Below are 16,898 nucleotides of genomic sequence, written 5' to 3' on the forward strand. Positions count from 1 at the left end.
GTTCCCAGACACTCTCCCATTCTCCCATCCATCCCCTCCGTCAGTATGTTCCAGGCCACTGCCTGAGCTCTCTCTGGGGTCTCAAGCATTTACCACTGGGAGAAAGACAAGGTGTATTTGTGAAAAAGCAGTGCCTCATTTGGCTTAAGATCAGTTCAGGGTAAACATGGGGATGAGTCAGAGGTGGTTTGGAAAAGTAATTTGCCAGCCTGATAATTTGAGACGTCCGTGGGGAGCCACAGAATGTTTTCGAGCAAGGTCATGGCATGGTCAGACCTGCCCCTTAAAAGATAACAACTGGCCAAGAGGAGAAGAGGCTTGGAGACTGTTTGGGACACTATTGCAGGAGGCTGTTCATCACACAAACGGACGTGTGTTAAACACGAATTACGTACCAAGGCTTGTGCTGAGCGCTGGGAGGATGAATTGGAAATGGTGACGCCTCTGACTGAATCCAGACAAAAGCAGCCAGAGCTGAACTGAGACCAGAGGTGGTAGAGAACAGGTAGCTCTCAGCAGCCTCACAGGCGGTGGATGAAGCCGAGGATGCCCTGCGTGGGTTAGGAGTGCAGCAGTGGTTCTCGCTCGCCCCCCAGCCCAGGGCATTTGCTGGAGACGTGTTTGACTGTCATGACTGGAAAGGTGGGGGGAAGGGTGTTACTGGCGTTTAGTGGATAGAGGCAGGGACGCTGCTAAACATCCTACGATGCCTGTGACACAGGGTTCTCTGGTCCAAAGTGTCATCTTGCCAAAGCAGAGAACCTCCAGGCTAAGGCAATGTCTAGGTGGGTAGGAAGGGATCTTACCATCCGCAGAAACCAGGGCCTGGGAGAGGAGCTAGGTTGGGGCCTCTGTATTGCCTAGTCAGGGTACTTTCAGATTCCTCTATGGAAGTGGAAATGTGCATCCAGAGACCTTGGCTGGGGAGGCCTGGGCTGAGAAACCTTGGCTGGGGCTGGAGGAAGGATGTGCCTGAGGAAGGGGGTCCATGGGGGACAGCCACTGAGGTGGCAGCTAGGCACCACCCCCACCGAGGCACGTGAAAGTCCAGATAACCCAGATACCCACATACCGAGGGTCCTTCGCCTGCCCCTGAGGGGTGGGGGTGAGCAGACTCAGCCGAAGGCCTGTGGTGTGGGCCCTTTCTCCATGCGCTGGCTGGATGCGATGTCTGGAATGCTCTCTCCCACCACCCTTGCATCTAATTAACTCCCTCACCTCCTTTAGCTCTCAGCCAAGGTCGCTTCCTACAGGAAGGCCTCCCTGACTACTAGTCTGGGTCAGGTGCATCCTCTCAAAGAACTGTTTGTTAATGTAAACACATGATTCCCATCTGTCTCCCCCCCGACCCCCCGTGAGCTGGCTGAGAGCCAGAGGGGCTTCTGAGTTGGCCCCTCGTGATATCTTCAGAGCCCAGCACATAGTAGGCACTCAGAAAATGTTTCATAAATGAGTGCACTTTGTCCTTGATAACTGAGAAAGAGTCTTCTTTGCATCACTTGTATGGCAAAATCGAGTTGACAAATCCAAAGTGGTCAGGGGGAGCGCTTCCAATCCTGGAGAGGTCTCCCCCAACCCCCGCCTCACCTAGAGGGGCAGCATGTGTGCGTGTGTGTGTGTGTGTGTGTGTGTGTGTGTGTGTGTGTATGTGTGCAGAAGCCGCTGGGCCGGGGGTGTTCTCCAGCAGTCTGAGGCCACAGCACATGCTCACCTTCTGGGAAAGCCCGGGGCCCTGGGTACCAGGTCCTCTGCGAGAGAGAAGAAGCAGAGTCTGCTCCGGCCGAGGGTCTCCAGCCCCTGTGCCCCAGCTGCCTTGCCCTCTGTGCTGAGATGGAAAGATGGTTTCTCCCTCCTGGAGGAGAAAGCAGGCCCCGTACCTTCCATCTCTCTTATTGCTCATCCTTCGGTCCAGGGGTTCAGGCTTATTTTCGTAAAGCAAGCACCAGGGTTAGGGCTGGCCCCCAGGTTTTAAAATCTTCCTCCCGGTGTTGTCTAGCCTCTTTCCTGTCGAGGCCACTCCTTGCAAAGCTAAATGCATTTGAAGTTGAACCCAGTGTAATTGCGGTCCATTACCTCCTCCTGGCTGGCAGGGTATCCTTTTCCTTTATTAAATTTAAACTTTTAGGGATTTATTTTAATAGGTGATACTTCTAGCCATCTATAAGAATTAATGAAATGCCTCTTTCCCGTGGCTAACAGTAGACAATTCTCAATTTTAAGGGAAAGATTTACTTCTTTATTCATAAACCTAAGTGCCACAGCAACGGTTTTCATATTCCAAGGGCGCTTGCATTACATGGCAATCCTTCCTGCAAAGACACAGGTTGGTAACATTCGGGAATATTACTGAATACTTTGGGGAATGCAAATTCTGTGCAAGTAATGATTTAACAAACAAACCCAAAAAGCACTCTGCACCAATGAATGCCATGAAGAGTTTCATTTTCAATAAGCACTTGCGGTCAGATGTCTAATTTTCAGAACACGGGCTCAGCAGCAATCTTGTAAATGTCGGCGTTTTGCTGGGAGATTGGCGAGTTATCTGGATTGCAGGAAACTGCGGTCTGGGTGAGCGACAGGGTCCAACCAGCCAGCCTTTCATGTCTTCTCCCACTGAAATGTCCTGGAAGCATTTGGGTTTTAAATGTCTCTTTCCCCAAATCTCATAAACCTATGAAGATCCTGCACTTGACTTGTGAAATTCAGTCCAAGATGGATTTCCTTAATAAGCATGTCACTACAACAATAAGTGAGTTTTACTTCTGAAGAAGCTTCTTTAATTTGAACTTCCATAACGATATTTTTATAGTCATCAAATGGAAGGAAATAGATGCCGGCTCCCTTAATTTTTATCATTCTAAATGTCACAGGAATGGCAAGGATGTTGAAAAGACAAAAGAAGTGCTTCAATTAGTAATTCCCATGGTAACTAATAGAGGTTGATCTTTTTTTTACCCTTTCTGTGGCTATTTTAAGTACTTAAATTGATTTACATCCCTGTGGAAATGTGAAAAAAGCATGGATTGAGTTTGTCCACTCCGCTGGGAGTTTGGGAGTTTTTCTGTTATACACCATGTTCTTTTCATTCTTCCCTAGGTATTTGCAGTAGAAGGTAAGAGCCAGATCCCAATCAGAAATGTTTACGTTTCCTTTAATTAGGAAGAAGTCACGATTTCCCTTTGTATTTCTTCCACTGTTTATATTAAAACATAAGTACATAACCAATTTCATTTTGTATATCTCTTACAGTTTATATGAAAACATAAATATAAATGTGTTTTAGTGGCCAGACATTAGATGATAAAACTGGCTTAATTTGAGCTGAGCAGGGGGACCCCCTCGTTGGGTACAGTGAGGGTCTGAGCCCAGAAACCTTGTCTCTGTCTGGTACCCACTGTGGAGCATTTAGACCATGGCCAGCTTGGGGTTGGGCCCATCTCTCACCTTGTTCACTGGCTGTGAACCGCACCCCTGGACACTGAGGTCTCCTGTCTTTCCTCACTGGCCCCTTGGCCTGCACCGCCCGGCCCCTGGATGCCTCTGCATGGTCGCTGGTCCACAGGTGGCCCCGGCTGAGTGCAGTGCCAGCTCCCACACCCACTGAACAGGGCAATGAGCAGGTGCGTCGGGTCTCCACTACGCATCCAGACACCTGAACAAGTGGACGGGCATTTCATCCTCATTTTAACACAAGGAGTGGAACTCAGCAGTCCAGGTGCTGCATCTTGGGTCAGCAGGGTTCGCTGTCTCTGGCTGGATGTCCATGTTCTGATAGGAACTGCTAGAAGGTTACTCATCATTTATGTTTTCAAGTGTGTCAGGAAACTGAAGGAAAGGTAGGACTAGCGGGGGGTGTCTCAGGTATAATATGTCAACAGATATTACAGTCGAAATACACACAGAGGGAAACTTTTGGGAGAAGGTTGTGGTCCTAGTTATGATAAAAAGTCAGTATTTATTAAGCCTGTGGCCTGAGCCAGACACCGTAGAAGTTCCATTATGAACGTTACCCGGCACATGCCACATGTTTACAAGGTGGCCAGCCACTCAGTTTTCCAGGGAGTGAGGGGTTCACCGGCCCGTGGGATTTTCAGTATGCAACAAGAAGGTCCGGGGCAAGGCTGGGCTAGTCGGTCACTACATCTCCAACTTTCCCAGGGTAAAGGGGGACTCCCCTCATTTTGTAAATGGAAACCCCACAGCTCAGAAAGGGGAGCCTTTCTCCCCCGGCAGAAGGACAGATCCGAATCCATGTGCTTTGACCACAGCACCCGATCAGCCCCTGAAAGGCAATCCCTCCCACCACTGAAGGGTCAAGGTCATCCGTATAGTCAACATCATAAAAAGATTTACATGCAGATTGAAGATTCCTGTCCTTTTGAAAACAAATAAAAGTCAGAAAGTCATTTCAAATAAAGTTCGTGCCTAAAGGTAAACAAGCTTTTTCCATAAGAAATCAGGCTTCTGATGGCGAACAAGCAAACACGCCAAGGGCACAGTCAGGCCAGAGGTACTGCGCCCTTCGACCCTTTAAGTCTCTTGATGCTAATAGTCATCTGTCGCCCTGTTGGCTGAGGAGCAGGTAAAGTGAGGATATTTCTTAGTTGACCACATTTGCGAATTGCTTTTTGTTTTTTTAATGTCTTTATTGGAGCATAATTGCTTTACAGTGTTGTGTTAGTTTCTGCTGTATAACAAAGTGAATCAGCTATATGCATATGTATATCCCCATATCCCCTCCCTCTTGCATCTCCCTCCCACCCTCCCCATCCCACCCCTCTAGGTGGTCGCAGAGCACCGAGATGATCTCCCTGTGCCATGCAGCTGCTTCGCACTAGCTAGCTATTTTACATTTGGTAGTGTATATAAGTCCATAACACTCTCTTACTTCGTCCCAGCTTACCCTTCCCCCTTCCCATGTCCTCAAGTCCATTCTCTATGTCAGTGGCTTTATTCCTGTCCCGCCCCTAGGTTCTTCATAACCATTTCTTTTTTTAGATTCCATATATATGTTAGCATACGGTATTTGTTTTTCTCTTTCTGACTTGCTTCACTCTGTAGGACAGACTCTAGGTCCATCCACCTCACTACAAATAACTCAATTTCATTTCTTTTTATGGCTGAGTAGTATTCCACTGTATATATGTGCCACATCTTCTTTATCCATTCATCTAAAGACACATTAGTTAATTTGTTTGCTTATTTATACAAGGTAAAAAGCAATACCAGCAATGATCCAAAATAGTAGCTCAAATTACTACTATTGAGCGTCCTTCCCGACGTGGGTATACTCACAAAGCGAGCCGCTGAGTAACCAGCAGGGCCGAGGGACAACACCGGGACCAGCTGCCACGCAAGCCTCCTGCTGCTTTATCCCCGCTTCCTCTCCTCCTTCCGGGGCAACCACTCTCCCCACTTCTAAGCCCTCCATTCGTTTGACTTGCTTTTGAACTTTATGTAAATAGAATCATAGAGTATGTAACACCTTTTTCTCATGTTTTGTGAAAACCTACGATGTGCAAGGCACTGCGCAGTTTCTCAGTGAGTCCCCATGACTTGGCTTTGACGGCATCCCAGTTGGCTCTTATGGACGCGTGTGTCCCTGTGTAGGTCACAGAGTCGTCTTAGCGGCCAGTCCTCAAAGGCCATGCTCACCGATGACCAGCTCACAGACTGTGTGTGTTCAGGAAGGCGTCGCCACCACGTGAATCGATGGTTTAGCATTCGGCATAACTGTGAATTCGGCAGAGTACTTTGGGCTCTGTGTTGCTGGGAAGGTTTCGGAATGTTGCAGTCACCTGCGTTCTGGGCTGGAGCCGGCAAGTTGGGAGGAGGAAGAGTGGCAGCCGCTAGGGAGGGGTGGAGGAGGGAGGGGAGGAGCCTTCAGACGTCATCTTACAGGGCAGCTACCACAGACCTGATGTCCAGTGAAGGCACAGCCATCTCGACAGACCGTCCCCGGCCAACCCCGGCTCTACCCAGCAAAACGTTTGCCCACCCTGGCCACCCACAGGGGTTGTCTCTAACAACCAGAGAGCTGTGGTTCAGAGCCCGGGGCAGGAAATGCCCATCGATTCCATCCTGGGGGCGGGCGTTACCGTTGTGTCATCTTGGTAATCTGTGCTCTTTACCCCCAAGAAGGGTTTGGGGCACCTTAGGGAAGGGAGGCTGCACTGTGTCAGGATGGTCGTAATTCGGTGGGTTTGGGTCTGCGTGCTGCCTTCGCCTTGAGCTCCTGAGTCTGCGTCTCTAACTCTGTGTTTCCACCCTGTGAAGCTGGAATAATAACCAGGCAGTTGCAGGAATTCAGTTAAAAATATTTGGTGGAAGCACCCTGCACAAGTAGGCATTCCACAAATGCCAGCTCCCTTTCCCTGGAGATAAGTTGTGATTGCAGTTGTACCTTAAATTCGGTCCTAAGCTTCCTGGCTGACATGGCAAAAACGGAAACACAATGGCTCGTATTGTTCTAGTCTGATTAAAAGAATGTTCCCAGTTTTTCAGGAAGCATCAACACTTTCCTGGTGCTGGATTCTAAGACAGCTTTATTTTGAAAGCCTGAGTCATTCAGTTGATGGTGTTTGCAACAATGATTTTTTTCCTCCAGAAGATGGAGAAATCCCCGTTCTATCTCCACAGCATGTATTAATCCCTTAATTTAAGAAATACTGATCTGAGGGTATAGTACTAAATTAAGTCTGGAAAGCTAATACCTTGGCATAGGATTAAGTAAGTTCTGTTTCTCCATTTCTTTCACCGTCGCTTTTTCGTGGAATCTTACGATAATAACATAAAGCAAAAGAACGTAAAGTCTGGAGGAACTAGAGGGGACCCTGCGTTCACCCAGTGCTCTGGAGCCTTCCAGGGTCACCGTGAGGGTGAAGGAGGTGACATCCGTACCCGCGCCTGGTGGTCTCTTGGCATCAGCATCTGTACAGGAGCCAATCGCACTAGGGGTCTGTAGCATCATAGCGAGTGTAAACTAGTTAGTCAAGACCGGGGTGAGCGGCTGCCACCGTCCTCAGCATTTTTGGATGTGCTGGTGCCTGTGGTGGGCTCTGCTCCCCGGGCTCACGGGCACCGGGTCCAGGGCAAGGAGCCTTGCAGAGGGAAGCGTGGGTGTCTCCCTCCCCTGCCCGGCAGCTCAAGAATTTGGATTCCTTTGCCCAAAACATTGCAGTCGAGTTCTTTGTTTTTCTCCTAGAGGAACTTACACACACACACACACACACACACACACACACAGAATAGTGTGTAACCAAGGTGTTTCCCTGGCCTGCAGTGGCCTGGGAGCCCACCACACACACATGCAGACTCTGGACCAAGAGAGGCAGAGGTGAGGGGGCTGGGAAAGGTAGGGGCCACTGCACAGCGAGGTTCTTGGGGACCCTGTCCTCCCAGGGCCTCGAGAACAGAGCTGCTCTGTGACAGCGAGCGTGCCTTAGACCTCGGAGCTGACCAAGCCAGGGAAGGGCAGTGAGGGGCCTTATCACTGTAGCCACAGCTTTGCAGGTGAAAGGTCTGCATTTGCAGAATTAGCTGGAATCAGAGCTACAGGCCTGGAGCGCCCTCCTCCTGCCCTCCTCCCGCCCAGGACCAGAGTCCAGATTCCTGTCCTTAGAGGCAGCCCGTCTCTCCTCCCTCGTTGCCTGTCCCGGGGGTTGGGGGGGACCCTTCCTTCACCACTGTTGACAACTCATCTGTTGTAGTTTTTTGTGTAGCCCAAAGCATCTCATCAGATGCTTCAAACATGGTAGGCATTCGAGAAGTATGTGCTGGTCAATTGATTACATGTTATAGCCACAGATGGAACAATCCTACAACCTCCTAAAAATACTTTATAAAATTATTATTCTAAACTCTGAAGCTTGAAAATTTTGACGATTCTTTCATTAATCCTACAGCGGTCTAAGTTTACTAACGGACTCTAAAGTTTTCATTACAGCTGCATTCATGAATGAATGAATAACCTGATGTTTCCCTCCATGTTGAAGATTTTAGGTGGATAATATTCCTACTCAAGTCATAAGAACCATTTATTGGAGAGAGGCCATTTTGTTTTAATTATGAACGATTAGTCATTTTAAAAATAACCCATCCCCCCAGGTGAAATTTATCTGGGGCTAGTGGTTGGACAGAAAGGCTTCTCTGCCATTAAAATTAGTTGACACAGCAAAGTCAACTGGGTCATTATCCCGACCCATATCTGTGACGGAACCAGAGGGCTGCCTGTCTAACACACAGCAAGCAGCAAAGGCCGCTGTGTCCTTTGTCCCACGCAGAGGGCCTGCCTGTATGTCACACGGAACTGAAATGTTAGGGAAGATCTTTTTGTTGTTGTTGTTTAATGGGTACAGAGTTTGTTTTGCAAAATGTAAAAGTTCATCTTGCATATTGCACAACAATGTGAATATACTAAACACTACTGAACTGTACACTTGAAAGTGATTGAAATGATAAATTTTGTGTCATGTGTATTTTTTAAATTTTTATTTTATATTGAAGTATAGTTGATTAACAATGTTGTATTGGTTTCAGGTGTGCAGCAAAGTGATTCAGTTATACATATACATGTATCTATTCTTTTTTGAATTCTTTTCCCATTTAGGTTATTACAGAATATTGAGCAGAGTTCCCTGTGCTATACAGTAGATCCTTGTGGGTTATCTATTTTATTTTTATTTTTTTACATTTTATTTACTTATTTATTTATTTTTGGCTGTGTTGGGTCTTCGTTTCTGTGCGAGGGCTTTCTCTAGTTGCGGCGAGCGGGGGCCTCTCTTCATCGCGGTGCACGGGCCTCTCACTCTTGGCGGCCTCTCTTGTTGCGGAGCACAGGCTCCAGACGCGCAGGCTCAGTAATTGTGGCTCACGGGCCCAGTTGCTCCGCGGCATGTGGGATCTTCCCAGACCAGGGCTCGAACCCGTGTCCCCTGCATTGGCAGGCAGATTCTCAACCACTGCGCCACCAGGGAAGCCCTGGGTTGTCTATTTTAAATATAGCAGTGTGTATGTGTCAATCCCAAACTCCCCAATATGACCTGCGGTGTGAGCTTCCTTCATCGTGAGGGTTACTACACACTGTTGGACGTGGCGGTCACTGAGGCTGGCACATTTGCACAGAGGGTCACCCAGACGCTCACAGCCTGCTGAGTCCACTGCACAGAAGGGCCCCGGTGGGCACAGGGGCTCCGGCCCCGGGCGAAGGATCAGGGAACTGCTGGGAACACGGCTCTTAGAGTAACAGGCTTGGGGGGAGGGTGAGGTTTGTCCTCACTGAGGGATGTCACCATGTCTCAGAGCTTCTGTTCCCTCCTCGGTCATGGGGAGGGTCGCTCTTGGCCCTTGGCCCTAAGGGGAGGCTTCAGGGAGGAGGTGCCTTCCCGGGGCTTGACACGCAGCGCGGCCACGGGGTACACGAGCCCGTGCATGGCAGCCCGGCCTTGCTGTCCTCACGGTCACAGTGATTTCAGTTCTCAGATAGAATGACCAAATGGGTAAGGTGGGTCCCATCCAGCCCCGCCCTGGGTGCTTCTCCATCACGAGGTGGTTCTGGGAGGGGCTCCCAAGATCCCGTGGTTTCCAGTTTAGTTAAAGTGAAAGGGGGTTTGTTAGAAACTTGGCTGCTCTGGAGTGAGACTCCCAGCTCTCCGCTGGCCAAAGATACGGGCCAGGAGGGCAGGCGGCTCGCTCGGGCCAGTCGGGGATACCTGCTGGGGTGGCCCGCGGGCCGAGACAGGGTCTGTTCGATGCCCTTAGGTCCTGCCAAGTTCAGGCCTGCTCTTGAGCTCTGGGCAGTTTTCCCAAATTCAACTTTCAGAGCTTTTACCTTTTCAGAGACCCAGCTCTGTTTTAAATGAGCTGAACTTTCTTTGAATTTGCTCATGAACCATTGATCTGAGTTTGGGGTTAGGTGGGAAGGTGGTTCTTTGGTGCCCTTGGCTGCAACACATCACATAAAAGGCGGCCGTTTAAGGAAACGAGGGGGTTGTGCCTGAGGAGGCATCTCTGGAGTGTCCTTCCTCGGGTCGGCTGGGTCACGACTGCTTCCTCGGCCATGGCCCTGGGCACTGCTCTTCGTACGCAGCTTGTCTCCCAGGAAGTGATTCCTGGCCCGGGCATCAAAGCATCAGGATTCCCAAACGTTGGGGTTCCCAGGGGCGGGGGAGCACATATCCAGCTGGATATTGCTTCAGGCCTGACCTCTTTCTGACCACGTACAACTGGCTTCCAGGTCGTCATGTGGATTAGAGAGGTCCCTGTACTGGGGGTGTCCAGCCTTGAGCCTGACAGGTCATCAGTGCCCCTCTGACCCCTGTGCACATGGCCCCAGCCCACTGCCACCCCCAGGGGGCAAGCAGTGGCCTCTCTGTCCTGAGCCGCCCCTTACCTTGGACCTTCCCCTCTCACCTTTACAGTTCACAAGCTCATTCACGCAACGCCGTGTGCTTGGCTCTTCCTCTGAAGCTGTCTGTGACCTCATGTGTAGAGGCCATTGAAGTACAGAGAGGATGTGGGACCTGCCCAAGGTCACCTAAGTAGGAAGGTCACCCGCCTTCCATGGCAGCAGTGGTGGGCCTGGCTTGGGGAGCAGACGCGCTGCTTCTCCCTCCCTCCCTCCCTCCCTCAGACTTGGGTCACAGGGCAGACCACCGGCCACACGTGAGGCCGGGGAGGGCCCTGGGGTCCGTGCTCCACTTCCAGCCTCTGGCATCTCCACGTTTAGCCCAGTGCCTGGGACTGTGCAGATTGTTTGTGGAAGCAGCTCAAGTCTGTTCATTTTCAGATGACTCCTTGAGTGGTAAAGGAAGAAAATCATTTTCTCTGAGAATGATGGGTACCCTGCCTGCCAGTGGAAGAGGAGGGCTGACCTTTCTAGGTAGACAAAAGAGAATGCCGTCAAACATGACACTTCTGTTGCAGTATATTGTTCCCGAATGGAGCGCTGCATATTTGTGTTATAATGCCGTTTTTGTTTTCAGATGAATACTGCAGTTCTCTTACGTGTGGAGGAGGGAGGGATTCCTTACAAGTTCACAGGACTTTTCCTGTGGCAGGGCAGGGGGAAAACGGGCGCCTGTCCTCAGCAACAACGCTATCAAGCCTGGAGACGTTTCTGTTAACAGCTCAGTGATGTATGAGCTCCCTGAAAGCTCACCTTCCATCATGAGCTCTCTGTCAAATGGCGACATTTAGTTTTTCCCCTTTAGGACCACACATTTAATGCTCAAGATGTTCTCTTTCCCCTTGTTTTAAAACTAGCCTCTTCTCTGAGCATTTTCCACGGATTCTTAATAATGAATTAGTTTAGATGGTTCAGATCAGCCAGTTACGGTGGGGAAAAAAATCATAAAATGTTTGAGGGGTTCTGGGCAAAATAACTTGTTGAGTAGTAGATCTCTTAGTTATCTGGCTTACTGGTTTTCAAAGTCTTTCTTGGAAGACTTTATCTCCAAGTTCGTTATTACTAACAAACTGCTCTGCTCTGGAGGCCATGTTCCTGAAAAAGAACTGCGCCGTTTTCAAAAAGGTTTTCTCCTCTTCTTATGATGCTTATATATGTTCTTAGTCTCTCAGTGACATCCTCTGGGTGTCTGTGAGGGATTCCCATACACATCACTTCCTGGCAACTCAGGCTAGGACCCCACCTCCAGGAGTGGCAAACCTTCTACCTGGGTGCCCAGCTCAGGTCCAAGGTTACCTTGATTTCTTCCTTCCCTTTCTTTCCTCTTCACATCCATTCCCCAAGGCTGGTGGGCTCTTCCCCGCTTGATCTGTAAATAGCCGCCTCCCCCCAGCTCCATCCCTACTGCCAGTGCCCTCAGGAGCACCTCCCCGTCCCTCACCTGGACCCTCGGGGATCCACTGGCCACGCTCAGCTCACCCCAGCCTTTGACCTCTCCACAGCCAGCACAGTGACCTTCCTTGCAGAGAGCAGAAAGGGATGTCCAGACTGCCAGACTTCTGCAGCCCCCTCATGGCTACAACCCAAATCCAAATGCCTTTGCAGCTTCCCAGGCCCTGCCCATCTCACATTCCAGATCCGTATTAGTGACTCGCTGGGTATCTACAGAGTTCAGTGCTGGATCCTGTATGTGGGTTCACCTCATTTGTTAACCCAGCACAGTAGGGATTCTTATCCTTATTTTGCAGGGGAGGAAATGAAGGCTCAAAAAGGTTAAGTGACTTGTTCCAAGGTCAAAGCCAGGATTCAAATCATTTGCCATTTTTAGAATGTTCCATGAGCTCCCCAGCTTCCTAGCCTTTTTGTCATCTGCTTGGGGATCTTATTCTTGAGAAAGATGCCCTGACTTTGGCCAACACGGGTTAGGGGCTGCTGCTCCCATCTCTCACAGCCCCTGGGCTACCGTGATCAGAATACTCACCCCTGCCTTTCAGTGATTTGTTGATAAATCTGTCATTGGACTCCGTTAGAGTAAAGACCCGGAGCTTCCATCCACGTACTTTTTTAATCTCTAAATTCTCAGCACTCGGCATGGCACTAGCACATAAGTAGACGCTCAGTGAACAGTAGACACTCAATGAACAGTAACATCTGATTTAAAGCACTTACTCATTCTTCCAACTAGTATTTTCTGAGTTTCTGGTAAGTGCACAGAACTGTGTATATAATAAAGAAGTTCAAGTTAGAGATAATAGGATTTCTGTTCAGAAAGCAGCAAACTAGCCACAGATTGTGGATATGGGGGTGAGTGTCTGCACCTTGCTTTTGTCATCTGCAAAATGTGGATTGTGCCTGCCCACATCATAGGGCAGCCGAGTCGGTGGCAAAGGTGGCCTGATCTCAATCCACCATCCTCTATATCCTGTTGTTATGAAGGTGGGGCTGGAAAAAGATGACACAGAGGGTGCAGCAGAGGACAGCTTTGTGCTCCTGGAGCAGCAGGAGGGATAAGACCAGGGTAGTCTGGTGGTTTGGACAAGAGGGTGGGACTTGAGTGGCACCTGGCGGGGGGGGTGGGGAGCTTTCTGGGTCGGGGAACAGCATGAGGAAAGTGATGATGTGGGGAAGACCTTGATGTGTCTGGAGGACAGTAAAACAGTTTCTGTGGGTGAGGAGCTTCTGGAAAGTTCCGCCGTGGACAATGTTGCGAGAAGCATGCTGTGGCTTTCAGAGGGGCTGCTGAAAGGGGAGCTTGGCGTTAGAAGTAGGAAGGGGACCCCCAAGTTGGAGGGTGTCTGGGTACCACGTGCTGCTCACTTGTGGCCTGTCCACATCCTGAGACTCCTCCCCGGGAACTTCCAGGCTCTGTTGAGCAATCCAGGGGGTTGTTTACCAACATACTCGACTTTTCTCATCGATGCCAATCTGATGAGCAGAAATGCGGTTGTCTTTTATTCAGTAACAATAGTTATAATTATGTAATAATAATATTGCATCTCTTAATACTAGCGAAGTGGCACATTTTACTTGTCCCTTTGCCATTTGTATATGATTGTTGGTAACTGGCATTTTAATTAACAGCAACAATTGATATTTTAAAACTAAGCACATTATAAGTTTCCTTTCATTCTGGGTCCACGGGAATAATAATCCTCCTGAATAATTACTTAATGCCGTGGCTCATCCCTTGCACTGCCTTGGGGAACGTGGTTTTGCCCTTGGCCTCTGCAGCTTGCTGCTGTTTACAGCAGAGTGTAAGGATGATCACCAGCCAAGCCCGTGCTGAGTATCTTTCACAGTCTGAGCCCAGTGGGAGGAGTGAAACAGGCCTTGCTCTCAAGGAGTGCTCCTCTGCAGCCCCATCCTGCAGAAGAGCAGGATGTCAGGTAAAGTGTGATCAAGGCTCTGGCACAGGCGAGCAGGGAAGCACAGGGCATGCAGAGTAGGCTGTTCTCTGGTCAGGTCTCACTCCCACCCTCAGCTGACTGTCTAGCCCACCTTCTCCCCTGCCTCACCTGGTTGGAGACATTGAGGTGTGTTCAGGGGTGGTCACTGGGACCCCTTCATACTCTACTGGTTCCACGTTATACACGCCTGGCCCCTAGCGCCAGCCTGGAGGGTAACTCGATTTTAGAGAATCACCTGGAAGGTAAGAACGGTCCTCAGACATTTTTGGGCAGCAGAAAGTTTAGAATCACAGGATTTTTGGTACTCCTTCAGAGCTCATGAAATTCATGCAAGGTCTGTGGATGCCTCCCTTGGGCCAGCACTGTTCTCAGCATGTGGGATACTTCTCTCTAGTTTTACTAGGAAAAATCATGGCCCTGTGTATATATCATAAAATCACGTCTCCAAGCATGTGAGTCTACTAAAAACAGGCTGAGAAACTGACTGTGGTTTCTGATTTTTATACTAATGGTTAATTTGGGGATTTTTTTTGGTTTGTTTTTTAATAACAGCTTGATTGAGATATTCATCACATACCACACAATTCACCTTTTAAAAGTGTACAATGTAATGTTTTTTAGTACGTTTTTCAAGTTGTGTATCCATTACCACAATCAATTTTAGAACATTTGCACCACCCCCAAAAGAAACCCTGTATCCTTAATCACTCTTCCTTCCCTCTACCCCTCCCCACAGCCTTAGGCAACCACTGCTCTACTTTTTGACTGTACATTTGCCTTCTCTGAGCATTTCATACAAATAGAATCTGGCCTTTCATGATTGGCTTCTTTAACTTAGCACAATGTTTTCCAGGTTCAGCCATGTTACAGAGTGCATCAGAAGTTCATTCCTTTTTCTTACCAAGTAATAGTCCATTGTATGGATAAACCGTATTTTATTTATTTATTCATTTGTTGATAGACATTTGGGTTGGTTCCACTTTTTGGCTGTTATAAATAATGCAAGTTTGTGTGTGGATATGGGTTTCTACTTAGGAGTGGAATGGCTGGGTCCTGTGGTAACTCTGTGCTTAACCTTTCTCATACTGTTCTCCAAAGTGGCTCTATTACTTTACAATCCCACCAGCAGTGTATGAGGGTCGTGATATGCGTTTTGAAAGATAAAGTCCCATTTAACAAGGAGACCATAGTGTTCCAGCACCTGTCGTTCAGTCCCCTTTAAGAGCCTTTTAAAGGTTGTAGCCCATGGCTACAGTTCTCTTCTCTGTCTCAGGCCCCGTCCTCTGCTGATCCTAAAGGCTTGGAGGGAGTCTTGAGTATTTTCAGGTATAAAAGGAAGGCTGTGAGTTGAATGTGTTAGGAAACTAGGGTGAGGTGTCCTGGCCTCTGGTGGATGAGCTCTCCCGTTTTCCTCCTGCTCTCTGGTCCTTAGGAAGAACCACACCTGCTGTAAATTCTGTCTGTGGGTTTTTCTACAGTGTGTGGGACAGCGCTGTGCATACCTGGAGAACTTTGGTCCGTAACAGGGATTCAGGGAGCATTTTGTGAGTGACGCGCTGAAGGTACTGCTCTCATACTTGGACTTTCCAAAGTCGCCTTTCTTCCCCAAATCTGCATTGTTGCTTTAGAGCAGCTCTGAGGGTGGAGCAAACAGCTGTGCTCAGAGCCCCCAGGCCGCCCAGAAGTCCCCTGCAGACGGTCCTGTTGGAAGGGGGCTGCTTCGTGTCTCTCTCAGCCCAAGGGACATCTCTGGTCACAGAGGATATCTGGCCTGCATGTGGCCCAGCCAGAATTTCTGGGGACCCCAGGAGCAACTCAGCCAATGAGGGGTGGGCCATTAAGGGTTAATTTGTATTTCAGTCCTTTTATTCCAGGTAGAACTGACCAGCAGATGAGTGATTGGTCGTGGAGAAAAAGTAAAGCGATCAAATTAATCTACTGATCTTATTGCTCTGTAAACTGGAAAGTGATGCTGACATTTGACGTTTTTAGTAGAAAGTTGTGACCCAACCTGAGGAGCCTGGGTGCCCATCCTACAGACCAGGACCCTGAGGTCCACGGGCGCAGGAGAAAGAATGTGCCAGTGTTGTCTTGGGACCTGGCTGAGCGTGACTCAGTTTACTACGGTCCAGTGGGATGGGATGGGGGTACAAGAGCCAGCACCCAGGAAGCAAGAGGGCTGGGGCCAGGGTTTAGGGTGGGACCCTGCTTCGTAAGAAGAGTGTGCAAAGTGAAGCAGGCTTGGTCACAGGCGTGTAACTAAAAACGGGTGAAGGGAGAGCTGGCTCACACGTGACCCATAAGGACGGGGCGGACCTCCAAGGAGGTGGCCCGATTGAAGAAACATCACCTGCTGACAAGCCGAAGGGCTCCTGGGTTTCCTCTGTCGATGAGAAATGTCCGTTTGTCCACTACTGCAGAAGAGATAGAACCATCGTTTATGAGGCAGGATTGCCAGTACTTGTATGTTTCCAACAGTAGCCACTTTTTTCCCTCTTGGAAGTTTGTTTTCGTTTTTAATTGGAGTCTAGTTGATTTACAATGTTGTGTTGGTTTCTTCTGTAGAGCAAAGTGAATCAGTTATACATGTACATATGTCCACTCTTTTTTAGATTCCTTTCCCATATAGGTCTTTACGGAGTATTGAGTAGAGTCCCCTGTGCTATATAGTAGGTCCTTACTAGTTATTTATTTTATATCTAGTAGTGTGTATATGTCAATTTCAATTTCCCCAATTTATCTCTCCATTTTCCCGGCTGGTAACCATAAGTTTGTTTTCTACATCTGTGACTCTATTTCTGTTTTGTAAATAAGTTCATTTGTATCATTTTTTTTAGATTCCACATATAAGTAATATCATATGATACTTGTTTTTCTCTGACTTACTTCACTTAGTATGATAATCTCTAGGTCCATCCATGTTGCTGCAAATGGCATTTTTTGGTTCTTTTTTATGGCTGAGTAATATTTCATCGTATATATGTATCACATCTTCTTTATCCATTCCTCTGTAGATGGACATTCAGGTTGCTTCCATGTCTTGGCTATTGTAAATAGTGCTGCAGCGAACATTGGGGTGCATGTAC

This window comes from Eschrichtius robustus, chromosome 7, assembly GCF_028021215.1.
Source record: "Eschrichtius robustus isolate mEscRob2 chromosome 7, mEscRob2.pri, whole genome shotgun sequence".
In the NCBI taxonomy this organism is placed as follows: Eukaryota; Metazoa; Chordata; class Mammalia; order Artiodactyla; family Eschrichtiidae; genus Eschrichtius; species Eschrichtius robustus.